This window comes from Puma concolor, chromosome F2 (assembly GCF_028749965.1).
Source record: "Puma concolor isolate L17-30 chromosome F2, mPumCon1.1.hap2, whole genome shotgun sequence".
Taxonomy (NCBI): Eukaryota; Metazoa; Chordata; class Mammalia; order Carnivora; family Felidae; genus Puma; species Puma concolor.
Window position 1 is genome coordinate 82,410,036 of NC_141684.1, and position 20,840 is coordinate 82,430,875.

The window sequence follows — 20,840 nt, forward strand, 5'->3', positions numbered from 1 at the left end:
AAAAGTCTGCTAGAACTGATACATGAATTCAGCAAAGTCGCAGGGTAGAAAATCAATGTACAGAAATCAGTTGCATTCTTATACACTAATAACGAAGCAACAGAAAGACAAATAAAGAAACTGATCCCATTCACAACTGCACCAAGAAGCATGAAATACCTAGGAACAAATCTAACCAAAGATGTACAAGATCTGTATGCTGAAAACTATAGAAAGCTTATGAAGGAAACTGAAGAAGATATAAAGAAATGGAAAAACATTCCGTGCTCATGGGTTGGAAGAATAAATATTGTTAAAATGTCAATACTACCCAAAGCTATCTACACATTCAATGCAATCCCAATCAAAATTGCACCAGCATTCTTCTCGAAGCTAGAACAAGCAATCCTAAAATTTGTATGGAACCACAAAAGGCCCCGAATAGCCAAAGTAATATTGAAGAAGAAGACCAAAGCGGGAGGCATCACAATCCCAGACTTTAGCCTCTACTACAAAGCTGTAATCATCAAGACAGCATGGTATTGGCACAAAAACAGACACATAGACCAATGGAATAGAATAGAAACCCCAGAACTGGACCCACAAAAGCATGGCCAGCTCATCTTTGACAAAGCAGGAAAGAGTATCCAATGGAAAAAAGATAATATTTTAGAATAATTAAAAGGAAAGCCTCATATTTTAGCTGATGTTATACAGCATTCTGTAAAGTACTGATTTTTGTCTCAAATATAGATTCTTTGAAGGATTCTCAGTATTACTCATCTCTCTTTTCGTGTTTCAACTTGAGTCTTTCTCAAATTTAGTTCAGCTTTATCAAGGTGTAATTGACAAAAAGAATTGGAAAAATTTTAAAGTGTACATTTTGGTGATTTGATATACATTGTGAAAGTATTATCCCCACCTAGTTAACATATCTATCAGTCCATATTGTTATCTTTCTTTCTTTATTAGGGAGAGCATTGAAGTTCTATTCTTTTAGCGAATTTCAGTTACACAATACAGTGTTACAAGCCATAGTCACCTTGTTTTAACATTATATCCTCCACTCTTGCTTATCTTAGAACTGAAAGTTTATACCCTTTTTTTTTTAATTTTTAATGTTTATTTTTGTGTGAGAGAGAGAGAGAGAGAGGACAAAGACAGAGAATGAGTGGGGGAGGTGCAGAGAGAGAGGGAGACACAGAATCTGAAACAGGCTCCAGGCTCTGAGCTGTCAGCACAGAGCCCAACACCGGGCTCGAACCCACAAACTGTGAGATTGTGACGTGAGCTGAAGTTGGATGCTGAACCGATTGAGCCACCCAGGAGCTCCAAGTTTATACCCTTTTACCAGCCTCTCCCGATTTCCCGTTTTTTCCCGCCACCTGAGACCACTTTTCTACTCTGTTTCTTTGACACACTCATCTTAAAATGGAGAGAAAGTAACCCACAAAAGGTAAATAACTTACATTGCTACGTTTAAGACAAAGTATCTACAAGAAGCAGTTATATTTAGAGCTTTCATATTATTAATAAGATAGAAAAATCTGTTTACTAATAATAAACCACTCCAACTTTACTTTTTTTGTTGTTTTTAAACGTCAGCTTTTATTTGATATTCCAAACCCTGTAAACTTGGGACGGGCTGGTGAAAGCAATCCAACAACTAAAGCTGCATTATAATAATATAAAGGTCATATGGTAGTTAGGAATGATAGAGCCAGGCTTTGAACCTGATTCTGACTCCCCAGTCCTTGTTTATCCCAATGGAAGCTGTTGCCCTTCTCAACTGACATGTAACAAATTGATCTACTCAAGTTACAATTTCCAAACTACTTTTTTTCTCTGGTAGATTGCCCTAGAGACCCTGGGCTGCTCTCACAGTTCTGGCCCCCTCAACTCGCCCACACCACTCGCCCACGGTAAAGAGCACCCAGGTATTAATAGCCTTTGTCCCCACACTACCACTCATGTGAGTAAAATCCCTTCCAGGGCATGTTCTTACGTACTAGCGATGTCTGTAATAGCCAGTCAGCACACATATTCTAAAGTAAATTAAGAGGAATTAAAGACACTTTACGTTTTGTCTATATCATATTTGTAAAAATAAACATGGGGTCCAAAAAATTTCTTTAAAAACTAGCAAAATTTTTTTATTAAAAACCGGATATTTGGGGTGCCTGGATGGCTCAGTCGATTGGGCGATGACCAACTTTGGCTTAGGTCATGATCACACGGTTTGTGAGTTCGAGCCCCATGTCGGGCTCTGTGCTGACAGCTCAGAGCCTGGCACCTGCTTCAGATTCTGTGTCTCATTCTCTCTCTGCCCCTCCCCCACTTGTGCTCTGTCTCTCTGTCTCTCAAAAATAAATAAATGTTAAAAAAAATGTTTAAAAAAACAGATATTTAAAGAGACATTGTAGGGGCACCTGGGTGGCTTGGTCGGTTAAGCGTCCGACTTCGGCTCAGGTCATGATCTCACGGTCCGTGAGTTTGAGCCCAGCGTCGGGCTCTGTGCTGACAGCTCAGAGCCTGGAGCCTGTTTCAGATTCTGTGTCTCCCTCTCTCTCTGCCCCTCCCCTGCTCATGCTCTGTCTCTCTCTGTCTCAAAAATAAATAAACGTTAAAAAAAATAAAAATAAAAATAAAAATAAAAATAAATAAAAAAAATAAAGAGACATTGTAAAAATGGATCTGATGCCATTGATTGGCTTAATACAAGATTAATTGTATTGCATCAACAGATCCCTTAACTACTGAGAACCACAGTGACAATATGTGAAATGACACAATGGAGGGTGGCCTTCCAGCCAGGTCAGTGGCAGGAAAGAAAGTCAAAACATATACAAAGATGGGAGAAAAAAATACCTAAGTCCTCAAGATAATGTATAGAATGAAACTTTGCAAAACAGTTCTAGGTCTCTGCCTGGGGTGTTTTGAAGTAAAATGTTGGGAAAACTTTTTAAAACTTTTTTGCATGTACAAAGAATTGATGGCTTAATTTATTGAAAATGTGTGCAAAATTCAAGTCTTGTTAAAATGAGTTTGCAGGATTGTTCGAAGTAATTTGCTATATGTATGGTCCTGAAGAAAGAAATGAGTCAGTTTATAAAGAGCCTATTAAAGCTTCTACTAACAGATATTGTAATGAGTATGATAATAGACCATACTGCAATATAAATGCAGTTAGAGTATCAAACAGTCCAAAAATCCAAAAAATTCTAACACCTGTTGAGTTAGTTTGAAGTTTAAGCTTACGTGACAGCTTCACAGTTTAAAAGGACACAGACATACAGATGTCTCTTTTTCTGCATTTTTATACAAATTCACATACAAACATGAATATATATTATTTTGCTAAACCTTTGGCATCTATAAAACAGGAGAAATAATTTGAAGAATTTATGCTAATTTTAAAAACATCATCAATAAGTTGACAAAAATGTTATATATTAATGGTATGAAAGCTATAACAGGAAAAAACACGATATCATGGGTACTGTAAAAACCTCTAGAGGAAATTGATTTCTCCGTCTACAGAAAGATGTTTTAAAACACTGACTCTTAAAATGGTAGCATCTTTCAAAACACAATAGAATAATGAGATACATTGTTGTTTTTATTAGCTATGGTCTTTAAATTTCATGCTTTTCATTTTGTAACGATTTTTGTTTGGCAATAAAGCAGCTCCTGCTGCAAAAAATTTTGGAAACATTTAGAACTTGAAGTTGTGTGATGTCTCTGGAATAAAATAATCACTTGCCGAAGGCATTCCACGGGAAGGTAAGCAAATAACATCTAGGCAATAATGGAACTGATGTGTATCAGTGATTTATTCCGTTCCAGGCACTGTGTTAAATGCTTTGTGTCGGTAACTTTCTTCGATGGTTGGTAACTTTCTTCGAGTCTGATGGTTGGCTCTCCCATTTTACAGACGGGAACACTGAGACTTAGAAGGCATCCCAGCGCGGCTTAGCTGGCAGTGAGCAGAGACTTACAGAGACTGCTGGGTGGCCAAGGGCTCCTCTGACCTCTGCACCCCAGCCCGTGCACTCAGCTTTCTCAGAGGCTCGGACTCTGCGTGGCCACAGTCAGGGCAGAACGGCCATGGGAGTCACTGCCTGTCATCTCGGCTGTGAGGAGGGCCAAATGCTATTTTTTAACTAGTAGTAAATTACCGAGGTTTGTAAATTGGAAAGTATCCAGTTCTCCCCATAGTAAAATCACTCCTGAGCGTTCCACTGTTTTCTTGAGCGGAAAAGAAACGGGGTAGAGTTACAGCTGGCTGGATAGCACGGCTGATTCAGACATAAATCACACGTTTGTTTGTGTCACAACAACAACAACAACAACAACAACAACAACAAAAACAGGCAAAGCAAATACAAGGGTGAAAGCCACCAGCCAGGCTGGGCCCAGGATGGACACTTCGGTGCCACAGAGAATGGCCTTGTCTGTCACCTGGGTTTGGCACAATCTGAAGCACAGGTTACTCACGTGTTTAGACTGCACTGTGGGTTCAATAGGGGCCTTTTCATTAGATGCTCCCGCAGGAGAAATGACAACTCTTGGGACAAATAAGGGGTCTACTGGCTTACACAGCAGGCAACAGCATAAGGAAGCCGGGATCCCGAGAGCTGAAGCTTACAGAGTTCGGTAAGAGTAGGTCCACTCACTGCTACCAAAGGGTAGGCTGTCCTCAAGTGCCACCACACGAGCTCCACGCTCCATCTCACACGAGTGACACGAATCGTGCTGATCGTACTCTCCGTTTGTAAAATGGAACTCCTGTCATTGTCTACATCAGCTAAAAATTATTTTTCAGATCTTAAAAGCATTCAAGTGTCTTTGCATACACAGTTTCTCTGTTATTTAAACAGAAAAGTTTCTTTTACAAGATTAGCTTCGGGCCACCATTCTGACGTGTTTATTTTGTCTGTTCTTTGGTACGCCTTAACAATTGGCCCCTGGTAAACCCCTCCCCGACCACAGTGCTAATTCTCATTTAAATAAGGAGGGTGTTGATAAGAACTAACAGAGCAAAGGATGAAAGAAAACCATTTGTTCCTTAGGCCAGAGGAGCAGAAGGTTTAAGAAGATGGTGATATCAATACCGTCGTCTGACCTACAGTTTTGAAATGAAAAACAAGGTTTGATGTAAAAATCCTGCAGGGAGAGTGAAAATACTAGTCGATGTCCATAAACAAGAACTGCATTTCACAGATTCTGTAACTTACTGAAAATATTCTCCCACCGTAAAATACACTTCAAAGAAACGTAGCGGGCCTCCTTCTGAATGCGTCCTAATGCCTAGTCCCAGGAGCTATGAAATAAAAAATAAGGAAGTTAAATAAATGCATAATATTGCTGAGCAACCTGGCTCAGCCTTCAGCAACTTTTCCTCGTACGAACCCTTCCAGAAAGGAGCTCCCGTGAAGTTTATGTCAGTTCTCACCCTGTGGGTACTGCTATAATATTTTCACGAACAGTTACTCCGAATGGTGACTGAATCCAATTATACACAGTCTCCAGGGTTATCCCTTCCACCACTGCCTCACATACAGGCGCGCGCGCACACACACACACACACACACACACGCACGTGCACGCAGGCACGCACACAGGGCTTATGGAATTTAACAAAGGTGGATCTTCAACACACATTGTATGTATTTAAAAAAAAAAAACTTGAATGTATTTAAATGTTGATGAGAATTTAAAGTATCTCTCCTGCTTCCCTTGTTGTTTAAACTCTGATGCATGTTTTAAATATACAATCATCACTATTTAGTCTAGGCTGGCGGAGATACCCATAGGGATTGGAGGCACTGCCTACAAATCTAAGATGAGGAAGAATTACAGATAAAATATGACTTGCTTCAAACCCTTTTCCATAACAGATGCTGAAGCCAAAACAAAACGGCTGAAGAGCATAATAAGAAAAAAAAAACTGGGTTCACTTTGGGTTTTGCTGCTTTTAAATGATCATTAATCTACAATATCTACAGTCCTGAATCCTTATAATAGCTGAGTGCTATAAGAAAAATCCCAGACCCCATAAAAGCTGGCCAGCAAACACTTATGGAGTGCCTGCTATATACCGTGTACAAACAAACCACCAAGTAACTCCTTGGGAATCTCTGAAACAGGTAATGCTTGGGATACTGGTTGGAATAAAATGCAATGTTGTGCTTCAGTCAAATATGCCAGTAGAAGCGAATGGATTCTTCCATACTTTTACGCTTTCCAGTTTTCCTTCTCTCTTCCAGAAAGAGGTCCTATAGCTGGGCTTCAGATGTCTTTGAGAAATCTGCAACCACAGTTGCAAACCAATAGCTCTTTGCCAAAGGAACATTCGTGCAGGGAACCGAGGATGGTCAGTGCCGCGTTCATAAACCTCAAAGACAACGAATGGTCAACAGGTGAGGCAGGAAACTATACATGTCTGGTGCCCACAAGAGAAGTGAAAATCAGCGCAGCATTTGTTAAAATGGGTGACTCTGGGGGTGCCTGGGTGGCGCAGTCGGTTAAGCGGCCGACTTCAGCCAGGTCACGATCTCACGGTCTGTGAGTTCGAGCCCCGCGTCAGGCTCTGGGCTGATGGCTCAGAGCCTGGAGCCTGTTTCCGATTCTGTGTCTCCCTCTCTCTCTGACCCTCCCCCGTTCATGCTCTGTCTCTCTCTGTCCCAAAAATAAATAAAGGTTGAGAAAAAAAAAATTTTAAAAATAAAATGGGTGACTCTGGCCAGCGTTTAATGTTCGTCTCCAGCCTCCTCTACATCTGTGTCAATTCTGCTTGGACTATTCACAATCAAAAGGATGAAGCCCAGGTTTAGAGGGGCAGAGCAGTCCCAGGACCCTACCAGGCACTTCACCACCATCTGCCAACATCCCCACCAAGTAATAGCACCAGCTGAAAACCTTACCTTCCGTCAACAAACGATTAACAACTTAATATAATAAAGAAGTTATTTAGACAGCGCAAATCCACAAGATAACACTGTCAAAATGAGGCTTTCATTTAGAACGAAGACAGTTCTGTCGTTGAACTCTCTTCAGGCCCCAGCCCTGCCACTGACTAGCTCCGTGAGGCTGTGTGAGTTAACCACTGCGACACTCACGTTCTTCTCTAAACTGGGCATTTACACCACTTACTCCATGAAGTTGCCATAGGACCTAATGTTAACACGTGCGTGGTGCGGAGGCGAAACACTCCATCCCTAGAAGGGAATAGTGCCTTCTCAGCGTCGGACACTTCCTCTGTTCTCCACCACCAATGACGTTTCCGACACTGACCTTCCTCTCACAGCTGCCCACCTGCCTCGGGGGAGTTGGCCCCTTCGGGAGGGGCATGTGACCCAATTCTGGCCAATAGGATGATGAGAGAAAATTATGAGGTGTGGAGGGGGGTGGCTTCTGGAAACAGGAGTTTATCTCTTAAGAGAAAGAAACAGGAAAAGATTCATCTTCCCTCGTCTCTCTCTGGGTGTTGTGCCTGGATGTGACAACTGAGCATTAATGCTGTCACATGAACACTAAGAAAGGGCAGAGAGAAGGAAAGAACCTGGATTGCGAGATATGTCTGTAGCATCTGTGTACTTACCCTCTGAAATTCTCATTGGGAGACCTTTGGATCAAGAGCTCTATTAATTTGCATGGAAGAGGACACTAAATGACTCAGAAGACACATAAAAGCTAGCGTGGGGAGGGGATATGGAAGGAAGGGAGTCACACTGTTCTAAAGATGATAAGAACCTCATTCAGCAGAATGGAATCAATTCAGTGATTGATTCAACTCAAGTGCAGTTGAGTCGCGTCTGTAGAGATCTAGTTCCCATTTTCTCCCATCCCCAGGCTCCAAATCTCCCAAAACAAAGAACTCCTAACTCTGAGAACATGCGTAGCTAGAGATACTTAGACCTGTTAAGCTGTCACAGCGGTAGGGCACCTGGAGCTCTGGCCCCCACTCCAACAGGGAGCCATCCTTAGCGAAGGTCCCTGTGGCACCAGGCATTCTCCATAAAGCAAAACTTGAAGAACTTGCACCTTTTTTTTAATTAAATGAAAATATTGATTTGGAAATAAGTGTAGCTTTGCGTGCAGTTGTAAGAAATCATTTGATGAGATCTCACGCACCTTTAGTTCTTCCACTGATATCTTGCAAAGCCGTAGCACAATATAGCAAGCGGATATTGACATTGATACAACCAAGACGCAGGACATATCCATCCCCCTTGGTCCCTATCTCCTGCCCCCATCCTTAAGTCCTGGCAAGTACTAATCTGTTCTACATCACGACAATTTTGTCATTTCAAGAATGGTGTATTAATAGAATCAATCATGCAGCGAACAAACTTCGGGTTTGTCTTTTTCTCCACTCCGCATATTTCTTTGGGTATTCAGGCACTTTGTTGCTTGGATCAGTAATTCGTTCCTTTTTATTACTGAGTACAATTCCGTGGTATAGATATACCACAGTTTGTTAACCATTCACGTGTTGAAAGACATCTGGGCTGTTTCTAGTTTTGGGCTCTGAAAACTGTTTTGAATATTCATGTGCGCATTTTCGTGTGAACATAAGGTTTCATTTATCTGGGATAAACGCCCAAGATAGCAATTGTTCAATCTCATGGTAGTTGCATGGTTAGTTTTTTAAGAAACTGCCCAATTGTTTGCACAAGTAAATTGTTATTTTATATTCCTACCTGCAATACACAAGTGACCTAGTTTCTCTGCAACCTTACGAGCATTTGGGATTATCATTTTTTATATTACCCATTTGGCTAGGTGTATAGTGATATATCTCCTTACAATTTTAATTTACATTCCCCTGATGGCTAATGATGTTGATAACAAGTTTTCATGTGTTTTTTTTTTTTTTATGTCATTTGCCATCTACCTACTCTATTCAGTAAAATTTCTGTTCATCTCTTTTGCCCATTTTCTAATACAAATTTTTGTACCTTTTACAGTCGAGTTTTGAGAGTTACAAAATTGTTTTAGCTTTATATTTATTTTGCCTTTCGATGTACATTTTAGAACAATCTTGCCTGTATCTACAAAAAAAATCTTCCTTGTATTTTGATACAGAGTGTGTTAAACTTCTACAGCAATTGGGGAAGAATCGGCTTCTTTACTATGTTGGGTTTTCCAATTCCTGAACCAGGTATGTCTCTCCACGTATTTACATCTTTGACTTTTCTCATAAAAGTTTTATAGGTTTTAGTATATAGTACATGCTTTGTTTGTAAGTAGTTTTATATTTATAATTTTGCTGCCCATGTGTGCATTGTTACTATAAAGAAATACAATTGATTTTTGTATGTTGATCTTGTATCCTGCGAACTTGTTAAATTCATTTGTTTCTAAGAGATTTTGTACATTCTTTCAGATTTTATAAGCAGATAATCATGTAATCTGTAAATAGCGACAGTTTGATGCTTTTCCTATCCAATCTGCATGCCATTTATTTTCCTTTCTTGCCTGGTTTCAGCAAAAAGATTTACAGTGTTATGTTGGGTTATATGGTAGGAGCAGACATTGTTGACTGTTCCATCTTAAGGGAAAGCAGTACTGTCTTTTACCGTTAGTATTATGTCAGTTGTAGCATTTTTATAGATGCACTTTTATGAACTTAAGCAAGCTTCTCTATTATTCCTATTGTTCAGAGAGTTTTTTATCATGAATGGGTGTTAAATTTTGCTAGATGCTTTTTCTGCATCAATTAATATGATCATGTGATTTTTCTTCTTTAGCCTGTTAATATGGTATATAACCCTCATCAATTTTTTAATGTTAAGCCAGCCTTGCCTGGTATGGTATATATTTCATTGTATATAATTCTTATTTTATTCACTACAATTTTGTTAAGGACTCTTTAGTCTGAATCCATAAAGGATATAGGTCTAAAGTTGTCTTTGTTGTACCGCTTTGTCTGGTTTTGATTTTAGTATAATAAATTGGGAAGATTTTTTTTTTTTTTTTTTTTTTTTGCCTCTTCTATTTACAGTTGGTGTCAATTCTTCTACAAAGGTTTGGTAACATTCATCATGGAAACAATCTGAACATGGAGATTACCTTTTTGAGATGCCTTTAGTTACAAATTAGATTTCCTGAATAGTGAAAAGGCTATTCAAATTGCATCCTTCATAATGGTAAGTTTGGAAGTTTCTGCTTTTCAAGGAATGGATCCATGTCATCTAAGTTGTCCGATACATGTGTGCAGACTGGTCCATTTTACTCCTTTGTTACCATTTTAATAGCTGCAGGACCCATAGTGATATCCTCTGTTTCATTCCTGGTACTGGTCCTCTGTGTCCTCTCTTCTCTCTCTGTGTGTGTGTGTGTGTGTGTGTGCATGTGTGTGTGTGATATGTCACTTTTGTCGATCCTTTCAAAGACAACCTTTGCATTTCATTGATTTCCTCTATTGTTCTTGTGCTTTTAATTTCACTGGTTTCTGTTCTTTTCTGCAATTTTCTTTACTTCTGCTTGCTTTGCGTTGGCTTTCCTAGGTTCGGGGTGGAAGCCTACATCGTGGACTTGAACATGCCCTGTCTTCTAATGTCTGCATGTAGTGTGGCCCGTTCCCTCCAGCGCTGCTGGGGCCTGTCCATACCTTGTCTTCATTTTCATTCAGTGCAATGTATGGTTTCTTTCTCCCAAGGCTTCCTCTTTGACTCACGGGTATTTAAAGGCGCAGTGGTTAGTCTCGAAGTGTTTGGGAACATTTTTCCATTTTTGATTTCTAGTCGGACTCCAGTGTGGGCAGCAAACACTGTCCATATGATTTCATTCCTGATGAATCTGTTGCTTTTGTTTGCTGACCCAGGCTGGCGTCTGTCCTGATGTGTCGACTCGATCCTGTTGGCCGATGGTGTTGCTGAGTTCTTCCATATTCTTAGTGGTTTTCTGTCTGCTTCTTCCTTCAAGTGCAGACAGAGGGGTGTTGAAGTCTCCACCGACAACCGTGGCTTTGCTAGTTTTGCTTTCGGTTCTCTCAGGTTTTGCCTCACGTGGGATGCCGGCTCGTTGTTCGGTGCATACGAGTTTGGGATTGCTGAGCCTTCTTGGTGGCCCGGCCCTTTGGGCATTCTGACTATTCCTCTCTGTCACCTGTCACTGGTAAGTTTCCTCGCTCTGAAGTCTAGTTTATCAGATATTAACACAGTGTCTCCTCCTTTCTTTTGACTCTTTGCATATATCTTATTCTTCTTTCTATATAGTCATGTTTGAAATGAGTCTCTTGTAAGCGATACACAGTTGAATCATGATTTTTCAGTCCACTTTGCCATCTTTGTCTTTTAAATGATATATTTAAGCAACTTAATTCAATGTAATGATTAAATTGTTAAGGCTTAAGCCTGCCATTTTGTTTTATTTTTTTCTGTTTATTCTTTGTTTTTCAATTCTGTGTCTTTTTTCCCTGTGGTTCTGTGGGTTAGTTGAACTTTTCATTTTTAATTTTTTTTTTAGTTTCATTTTGATTTATCTCTGTGTTTTTTAATGTGTCCCTTTATAGGGCTTTAAAAAAATCTCCATGTACTGGTGTAGATACTTTACTAATTTGAGTAAAGTTTAGGAATTTTACCTCCCTTTATCCCGAATTCTAGCCTTGCTTAAAATCTAATTGTCATAAATATTTTCCCTATGTATGTTTGCAACCACATCAGAAAATGTTACCATTTTTGTTTCAACCAACAAGCGTTCAGGCATAATTTGGAAAACTCAATAGGAGAAGGAAAATTATTTTCTACATACATACTTTAATTTGTTTCATTTGTTCTTATTTCCTGATGTTCCGAATCTAACGTCTTTTAGCATTTCTTTCTGTTTAGAGAACTTCATTTAGGCATTTTTTAGGGTATCTCTGATGGCGGGAATTCTTCCTTTTTCTTCATTTCAGAATGGATTGAATTCCCTTTACTGTTGAAAGGTAATTACGAGTATAGGATTCTGGGATGATAGTTCTTTTCTTTCACTAATTAAAAATTATTGTGGGGCGCCTGGTGGCTCAGTCAGTTGAGCATCCGACTTCGACTCAGGTCACAATCTCACAGTTTGTGGGTTCGAGCCCCGCGTAGGGTTCTGTGCTGACAGCTCAGAGCCTGGAGCCTGCTTCTGCTTCTGTGTCTCCCTCTCTCTCTACCCCTAACCCACTCACATTCTGTCTCTGTCTCTTTCAAAAATAAATAAACATTAAAAAAAATTATTGTGGGCTCTGTAATTTCTGGAGAAAACTTTATTCCCATTCAAATTGTATTTCTCCTGGAGAAAAGATATACTTTTCTGCTCCCTATTTGTCAAGATTTTTGTTTGTGTGTTTGTCTTTACATTAGTAATGTGGCTATGATGTTTCTCCATATGGATTTCTTTGGGTTTATCCTGTTTGAGATCTGCTCAATTTCTTGAATCTGTAGAATTATGTCTTTTGCCAGCTTGGGAGATTTTTCAGCCATTATTTCATTGAATAGTTTTTGTTTGTTTGTTTGTTTGTTTGTTTGTTTTTTATCTTTTCTTTCAGGGACTCATACCATGAGTGTTGTTTCTGCTGTTGTACATTCAAGTTAGTTAATGCACAGTGAAGTATTGTTTTCAGGAGTAGAACTCAGTTATTATGTTTTCAACAGAGCTACAGGTCCCTGAAACTTTGTTCATGCCTCCTCTTGGTACTTTTTCCTTGGACCATTCCAACTGGGTAATGTCTGTTGTTCTATCACCCAGTTCACTGATCTCTTCATGTTGTTGAGTCCAATTTAATTTCGGTTTCTGTCATTTTTCTGTTCTAAGATCTCCCTTTTGTTTGAATTTCTATCTTCTATCTGCTTAGACTTCTGTTCCTTTGTTTCAGGTGTGTCTGTCATTCCTCATGAAGCGTGCTTATCATGGTTACCTTAAAATCTTTCTCAGGTAATTCTAACATCTCTTGCATATTGGTCATGGTGTCTGTTGATTGTCTTTTTTTTTCCGTTCAGGTTGGGATTTTCCTGATGCTTGGTATAATGAGTGATTTTCAACTGAAATCTGGGCACTTTGGGCACCACGTTATGAAAGCGTGGATTTTATTTAAGCCTTCTATGTTAGCTGACTTCCCGTGACATCGCCGCGGCAGGGAAAAGGGGGCTCTGCTTCATCTTGCCAGGTGAGAGTTCAAGTCCAGGTTCCTCACTTGGCCCCCACTGATACCACGTGGCCAGCTTGCCGAGGGGTGCCTCGTTGCTGCTCCCCACATGTTCGACACTGACACTGCATCGGGAGAGGTAAGTCCTGGCTCTACACAAGGACTCCTTGGGCACCATCTCAGGGGGGAGGAGGGGAAGTTCTTCACTACCACTGGGGGGAGGCGGATGTCTGTCTCTGACACTGTGGGTGGGGGTGGGGGGGTCTCAACACCCCCATTCACGATGCGATTCCCAGCTTGTGACCTGGCCTTTTGTGACACCTTCTGGCAGAGCATTTGGGGCATCTCGTTACAGTGCAGAGAGAATGGAGAGCAGGCCCCTCATGTGGCCTTGGCTGATGGGGTTGGCCTTGTATTATAGTTTTTCTGTGTTTGGCTAGAATACAGCAGTTCTTTCCTAAAACTTTTCTGTATTGCTGGGCTGCCGCTTTCCTGGTCTTTTGGCTAGGGACAGTCGTCTAGAGAGAGAGAGGCTTCTATGGTGTACCATTAACACTTCTGGGTTGCCTGGTTCTCCAGCTCCATGCTTCGATACATAAGGCAGAAACAAAAGCCAAGGCATTCGTCACCTTGGGCCCCGAGTTCCCTGTCTGCCTTCCTTTCTCTGTCTTTAAGAGTCTTATGTTTGCATTATATACACTGTCTGTTTTTTTAATTTATATATAGCAGGAGGAAAAGGGAAAATATTTGTTACATTTTTCTAGAAGTAGAAGTCCAACGGGAGCCTGCTAGATTTTTATAGTTTTTATTTGAAGTGTTTTATAAGCCTCCTACTCAAGGTCAGTTTTTGGAATTGATTAAACTTTTGTAGTTTTTGTAAAATAACAACTCCCTCTTATCACACATGTATTCTGTGTATATAGTAGTCAAAATTGTATAATACATCATATGAAATCATATAATATATAATAATGTGCTGTGTATGTAGTATGTAATTGATTATATACATTATAATACATGATATACTAATATATTACTGAATTATATTACTATTATACATTAGCTATATGATATATTAATGTATTAATGTCTATAATTCTATGTGCATTATATAGAAGGCTATTATATGTGTTGTTACATATATCTATGTTGTTATATATTACACGTGGCCAACTGGTGGACCAACAAACAGCTTCTGAGAGCCTCTGCTTCCCAAGGCTCAGAGCTATGTACCAGGGATCACAAGGAGCTGTATTAGTTTTCCAGGGCTGCCGTAGCAAAGCGCCACAGACTGAACGGCTTCAACAGCAATATTTTCTTACGTTTCGGAGACCAGAAGTTCAAGGGGTCGGCGATTTCTCTTCTCCCGAGGCCTCTCTCCTCGGCTTATAGATGGCCGCCCTCTCCCTGTGTCCTCCCTGGGTCCTCCCTCCAGGTGCACTTGTGTCCTCATCCACTCTTCTCACGAGGACCCCCTTCATATTGCGTTAAGGCGCACCCGGCGACCTCATCCTACCTTCCTCACCTCTTTACACCCTGTCTCCCGATACGGTCACATCTGAGGTACCAGAGACTGCAACATGTGAATTTCGAGGGGACGCAACTCAGCCCGAGCCCACAACACAAGCCTAAGGCCTGATCGCTGCCCTCGGTGAGTGGCTGAGACCTGGCGACAGAGAGGAGAGCGAAGGCACCCGCCTGTCCGACGGCTCCTGGGTTCAGAGGCGGCGGCCAGGCCGGGGGCCGCGCACAGAGGCTCCCGGACAGAGGCAGCCATGTGCGGGGTGTTGGGGAAGCTCACTCACTTCAGGAAGGGCTGGCTCCCCGGCTGGAGGGGGCCTCCTGCTCTCTGTTCTCCCTCCTGCTCCGAACAAGTGCGGGGAACTGAGGCCAGCGACTTGCCTCCCGTGCGCTCCGAGAGCTGGCTTCTCACGGTCCGCACCTGTCCAACGGTGCTCACGAGGAGACCACAAAGGTTTGTTAAGTGATGGGTGGCCTTTTGCACAGATTTTTAAGAAGACTGATTCTTACGTGTTGATGAAATAGAAAACAGATGATACATTTCAGCCCTTGGTTTGTCCCTTGGTTAAGTATTCAGACATCCTGGGGATATATTCTTGGGGGGTTTTATTGTTTTTCTTACACTTAGTATGATGTATGCACCTAGACGTACCAATTGAATTGTCTTTGACCTCAAAAACCCGTGCAAACCGAGCCTCCAAGCACGCGGAGCTTTTGCTTTTTTTCTTCCCCCACCTCAAACAAATACACATTTTCCATCGGATTCACAGCCCAGTGAAGTCTCCAAGCGGCAGCAGCTGGTGAGGAAAAAAATAGCGGCCTAAAAGCCTCCTTGCAGGCCTGTTTAGCAAATGCCTTCTCATTTTAATCTTTCCTTATGATTTATAGAAGGATTCAAAGTTTGTCCCAGCGACCCGTCCCAGCCACCCCCGGCCTGTGGAGATAAATATCCTTACTGACTCCCGGCTGCATTTGGCAACCTATTCATGGCTAATTTTTACTGCACCCCCTAAGGAAATAAGAGCACTGTGTATTCTAGGGAAAAACAACACTCCTTTCAAATACGCCTTTCTCCGCGGCCGCGTGTGTGTGTGTGTGTGTTGTGAGCGTTGCTCCGTGGCAAGGAACAGTGTGGCTTTCTGTGGAGCCGCCCTCCCGTCTGCGGCGGCAGACTCCGTGTCTGTGGGGGGGATTCCTGCCCCTGGCCCCAGCCCACGGGCCCCGCTCCAGAGCCGCCAGGGCGGCCCGAGCACACACCCTCCTTTTCTTGCTTGGATGAGGATCTGTGCTCTGGAGAGGAGGAGAAAGCAGCTTTCACTGCCATCCCTGACTGGGAAACTCAGCTTGGTCCTTTCAAAGCAAACGTTCCCCTGGCTCCTTCTACTGGGTAGGAGACACAGATAGAAACCGGCCTCCTGGCCTTTGCGTCTCTGGAGAACGAGCCAGCCGTGGAAACCGGACTTCAAAATTCACGCGAACGGCCCCGGGAGGGCGGTTCTCACGCCACGTTTCGCGCCTTTTCCTCTCCCCGGGGTCTTGTCTGGGGGACCCTGCTCTCTGCAGCTGACCGAGGCCCCGTCTAAAGAGGACCTCTTGGCCTTACGTGGAAGTCAACCCCCCCCGGACACCTAGGCCTCCAGAGTCTCCCACTCCCGGCGCGGAAGAGAATGTGGCTTCGCGAAGTCGTGGGCTTTGGGCAGAAGGCACGCTCACATCTTCAATCGTCCGTGGCTTGTAAATAAAACACCTCCAGCCCCCCTCTTCAGAGGAGAAACCTCTGGATGAGATCACGAACCCCTCCTGGGCTGCACGCTAGAAGGAGCACAGGACTGGGAGTCTGGAGTCAGTTTCCGCTGGGAGGCCTGGCTGGTAGCCGTCTGAAGGAGAGAGAAATCAGGCGAGACTGTGGCTCCCAACCTTCCCTCAGCTCATCAGAATCATCCGGGGACCTTTTGAAACGTAAAGTCCCCGAACTCCTGACCTCGGAGAGTCTGATTCACAAACATGTTTGGGGGACTCCCAGGAAAGTGCGTTTCTTAAAAGTTCCAGATGTGATTCTGACTCCAGAGAGATTTGAGAACCACTTTGTTTTGATGAATTCTGACGTCCTGTGCGGCTCTGAGAAACAGGACACAGGAGAGGCCCAGAAGAGGAATCCTTCTGAGTCCAGCCACGTGCCCCTCTCTATTTGCGACAAACCATTGGTGGCATCATAGATGTAAAGCCTAAGGAGCTGAGGGGCTGCCATTTCCGAGGGGACCGTTACGTCTGCTGACCTGAGGCACCGGGAAGAAGGGCAGGAGGGGACTCTTCTGTCGGAGGGACACTTGCACGTCCCTCAGCACAAGGGCACTTCTCTTGAAGGGTGTTCAAAACAAAAAAAAATCTTAGTGAAAGTGCATTCCTTTCCTAATCTTGTTCACACACACTTTGTAAGATGGGACGCTGGCTCCCTGAGGACACATTTATCCTGCTGGGATGTTTCTCTTACCTGTACATCAGGGGACAAGGGGAGGGGGGCTTCCTGTTAGACAATGACTTGACCCCTTCCAATAATCATGTACGTTCTTTACTGGTCCTACTTTAGTAAAATTTAAAATACATTCATACAAGCCCTTGAGCACCTAGACAGAAATAAAAGAGGCAGCAACAGGGCACAGTGCTGAACTTATTAACTGTAATGCTCACTAATACATATTGATATCGAATCAAGATGCGTTGATCCATTAAGCATGTGACCTGAGACCCAGGGCAGCTCGGTTTAAGTATTTGGCTGATTTGTTACTTCTTTACTGATGTCTTATTCCATGTAAGTTATTTGTTTAGGGGAGCTGGGCTGAAATATTCATTAATTACCTTTATGTATTTAGGATTGCTTGCTTGAATTACTAACTTACTTAATGCCTCTCTGCTTCACTCAGAAGCCTGGGAGTTCACTGTAACACTGGGGAACTATTAAGTCCTTACTTCTCAGAAACACCCTGACCCTTGCTTAGAAAACAACAAGCTAAACCAATCAAAAACCAAAACCAAAACCCAAAACCCACTCCCGCCGTGAAAAGAAGGGAAGGACAGACAGGAGCGCCTGGCCAGCGGTGGCGAGCTGGGCTGGTGTGGCTGCAAGGTCCCTCTCTAACCTGAGACAGGGGCAAGAAGAGGTCTCCTGTCTTCAGATCTTATTACAGGAGGATGAATCAGATGTGCCTTTTCCCCTTTCTCCCACCAAGTACAGCTAAAATCAATAAGCATTACATATCAAACAAACACAAGAAGACTCTGGAAGGCGGACAGAAGGCAGCAGATGAGCCAGGCACTCAGGACCAGAGACACAATGAGGTGGTGCGTTCCTTGGGTTTTCCTTCCGCTTCCTATAGCTCAGACCTGGAGTGGGACAGCCCAGGAACCTGGCGGTGTAAGTGAAGACCAGGGGAAGCCTAGCGAGATGGGAAACTTTCAGACGATGACTACTCCGCTCTGTCGAAACACTGCACAGAGACGACAGCCCAGCCCTGCCCACGCCGGCACACGCGGAGGAGGGAGCTCAGATGTTCACCCCGGCCAGGCTGCACGGGCCCTCCAGGCTGAGTCCGTACCACAGAGCAGACATTTGTGTGACTGCCATCAGAGCCTCAGGAGGACGGAGTGAGGGTGGGACGAAAGGACAAAGTAAAAGTGGAGAAAACACAGTACGTTCTCCTTCTCTTACTGAGTTCTCTAAATTACGCCTGACAGTTGGAGCAAAAATATAAAACTTCCCAATATGTCTTTAATGGGAGAAGGGGGAATATTTAAGACAACGATGTTTTTAGTGAGGGAGAACAAGGTAATATAAAAGAGAGGCACACTTTCCACACCGGACTCAGATTGGTGAAATATCTACACCCGTAGACTGCGGGGACTATATATATATATATATATATATATATATATATATATATACACGTCTGTAAAAGACATGCAAAGAGATACGCTCACATTGGAATTCTAAGAATATGTTTAAGTAAGCTACAGGAAGATGGGAGAGGGGAAAACAAAAAACAGAATAAAGGAAAAAATAAAATGGAAGGCTGAAGCCTTGGTAATTCAATAATCACATTAAATTTAAATGATCTAAATGTATAAATTAGATTCACAGAATGATTTTTTTAATCACCTCATTGCATACTGGCTATAAGAAACTCATTTCAAATGAGTTAGGTAAGGAGAAAGAAAAAAGATACAGTATGCAAACATTAAAAGAAAGGAGCTATCCACATTTGATAGTGGAGAGACAGAGAGAGAGAGAGAGAGAGAGAAACAGACAAGCAAACAAAACAGAGAACAAACTGATGGTTACCAGAAGGGAGGTCGGTAGGTAGATGGGTGGAACAGGTGGAAGGGATTAAGAATACACGTATCATGATGAGCACTGAGTAATGTACAGATTGTTGAATCACTATATTGTACACCTGAAATGAATATAACACTGTATGCTAACTACACTTGAATAAAAAATAAAAATTCATGTAGAAAATTAAATATATATATATATGTATATGGGAGTTTAAAAATTTTCTGTTTGACAGGTAAATATGTGCTTATGTTTGAATGTGGTCAGAAAAAAATAGTAACTGTAAGCTTCATCATTTTCAGAGTGATTTGTGGTGCCTAAGTATACTAAATTGAAATGATAATAAGAAACTAAAATACAGACGATATGTGAAAAAAAAAGAGCTATCAAAACTAGACTTCAGAGCGAGGAAACTTACCAGTGACAGGTGACAGAGAGGAATAGTCAGAATGCCCAAAGGGCCGGGCCACCAAGAAGGCTCAGCAATCCCAAACTCGTATGCACCGAACAACGAGCCGGCATCCCACGTGAGGCAAAACCTGAGAGAACCGAAAGCAAAACTAGCAAAGCCACGGTTGTCGGTGGAGACTTCAACACCGCTCTGTCTGCACTTGAAGGAAGAAGCAGACAGAAAACCACTAAGAATATGGAAGAACTCAGCAACACCATCGGCCAACAGGATCGAGTCGACACATCAGGACAGACGCCAGCCTGGGTCAGCAAACAAAAGCAACAGATTTAGCAGGACTGAAATCATATGGACTGTGTTTGCTGTCCACACTGGAGTCCGGCCAGAAATCAAAAACGAAAAAATATCCCCAAACACTTCGAGACTAACCACTGCGCCTTTAAATACCCGTGAGTCAAAGAGGAAGCCTTGGGAGAAAGAAACCATACATTGCACCGAATGAAAATGAAAATACCACCTCGAGAAGGCATGGACAGGCCCCAGCAGCGCTGGAGGGAACGGGCCACACTAAATGCAGACATTAGAAGACAGGGCATGTTCAAGTCCGCGATGTAGGCTTCCACCCCGAACCTAGGAAAGCCAACGCAAAGCAAGCAGAAGTAAAGAAAATTGCAGAAAAGAACAGAAACCAGTGAAGCTAAAAGCACAAGAACAATAGAGGAAATCAATGAAATGCAAAGGTTGTCTTTGAAAGGATCAACAATACACACACACACACACACACACACACATACACAGAGAGAGACAGAAGAGAGGACACGGAGGACCAGTACCAGGAATGAAACAGAGGATATCACTATGGGTCCTGCAGCTATCACAATGGTAACAAAGGAGTAAAATGGACCAGTCTGCACACATAAATCGGGCAACTTAGATGACATGGACCCGTTCCTTGAAAAGCAGAAACTTCCAAACTTACCATTATGAAGGATGTAATTTGAATACCCTTTTCACTATTCAGGAAATCTAATTTGTATCTAAAAGCAATCCAAAAACATAATCTCTAGGCACAGATTGTTTCCATGGAGAATGCTACCAAAACTTGAAAGAAGAATTAACACTAATTGTATAAGATCTGTTCTAGAAAATAGAAGCAGAAAGTTACCCCTAGGCAGAAGGAATAGCAAAGTCTGAGCAAGTACCAGGTGCCAAGACACAGACTCCTTCTGATCTCCACAGCTTCCGGAAGCAATATGCTAGGCCTTTCGAATAACTGAAAGTAATCTCAGGGTTTATTGAGAAAGGCAGATAAAGAACAAAATAATTAACTCAGAATCTGATAACCATTGCAAGGTGAGAGTGGTACCTATAGGGACATGAGGCAGATAGAGATAAGATCTGAAATAGCAAACACTTCGGATTATAATAATTGTTTTAGTTTTCTAATGTTCATTTATTTCTTTTTAACATTTTTAATGTTT

General features: G+C 42.2%; 1 long non-coding RNA gene across 1 annotated transcript; it reads right to left on the reverse strand.

Moving 5' to 3' along the window:
* Nucleotides 1-13,888: 13,888 nt before the first annotated feature.
* LOC147572144 (uncharacterized) lies at nt 13,889-19,937 on the reverse strand. The gene is made up of 2 exons (XR_015246509.1): nt 19,369-19,937; nt 13,889-16,977 (listed from the first exon to the last, which is right to left on the reverse strand). It is a non-coding gene; the product is annotated as an uncharacterized LOC147572144 (long non-coding RNA).
* Nucleotides 19,938-20,840: the final 903 nt, after the last annotated feature.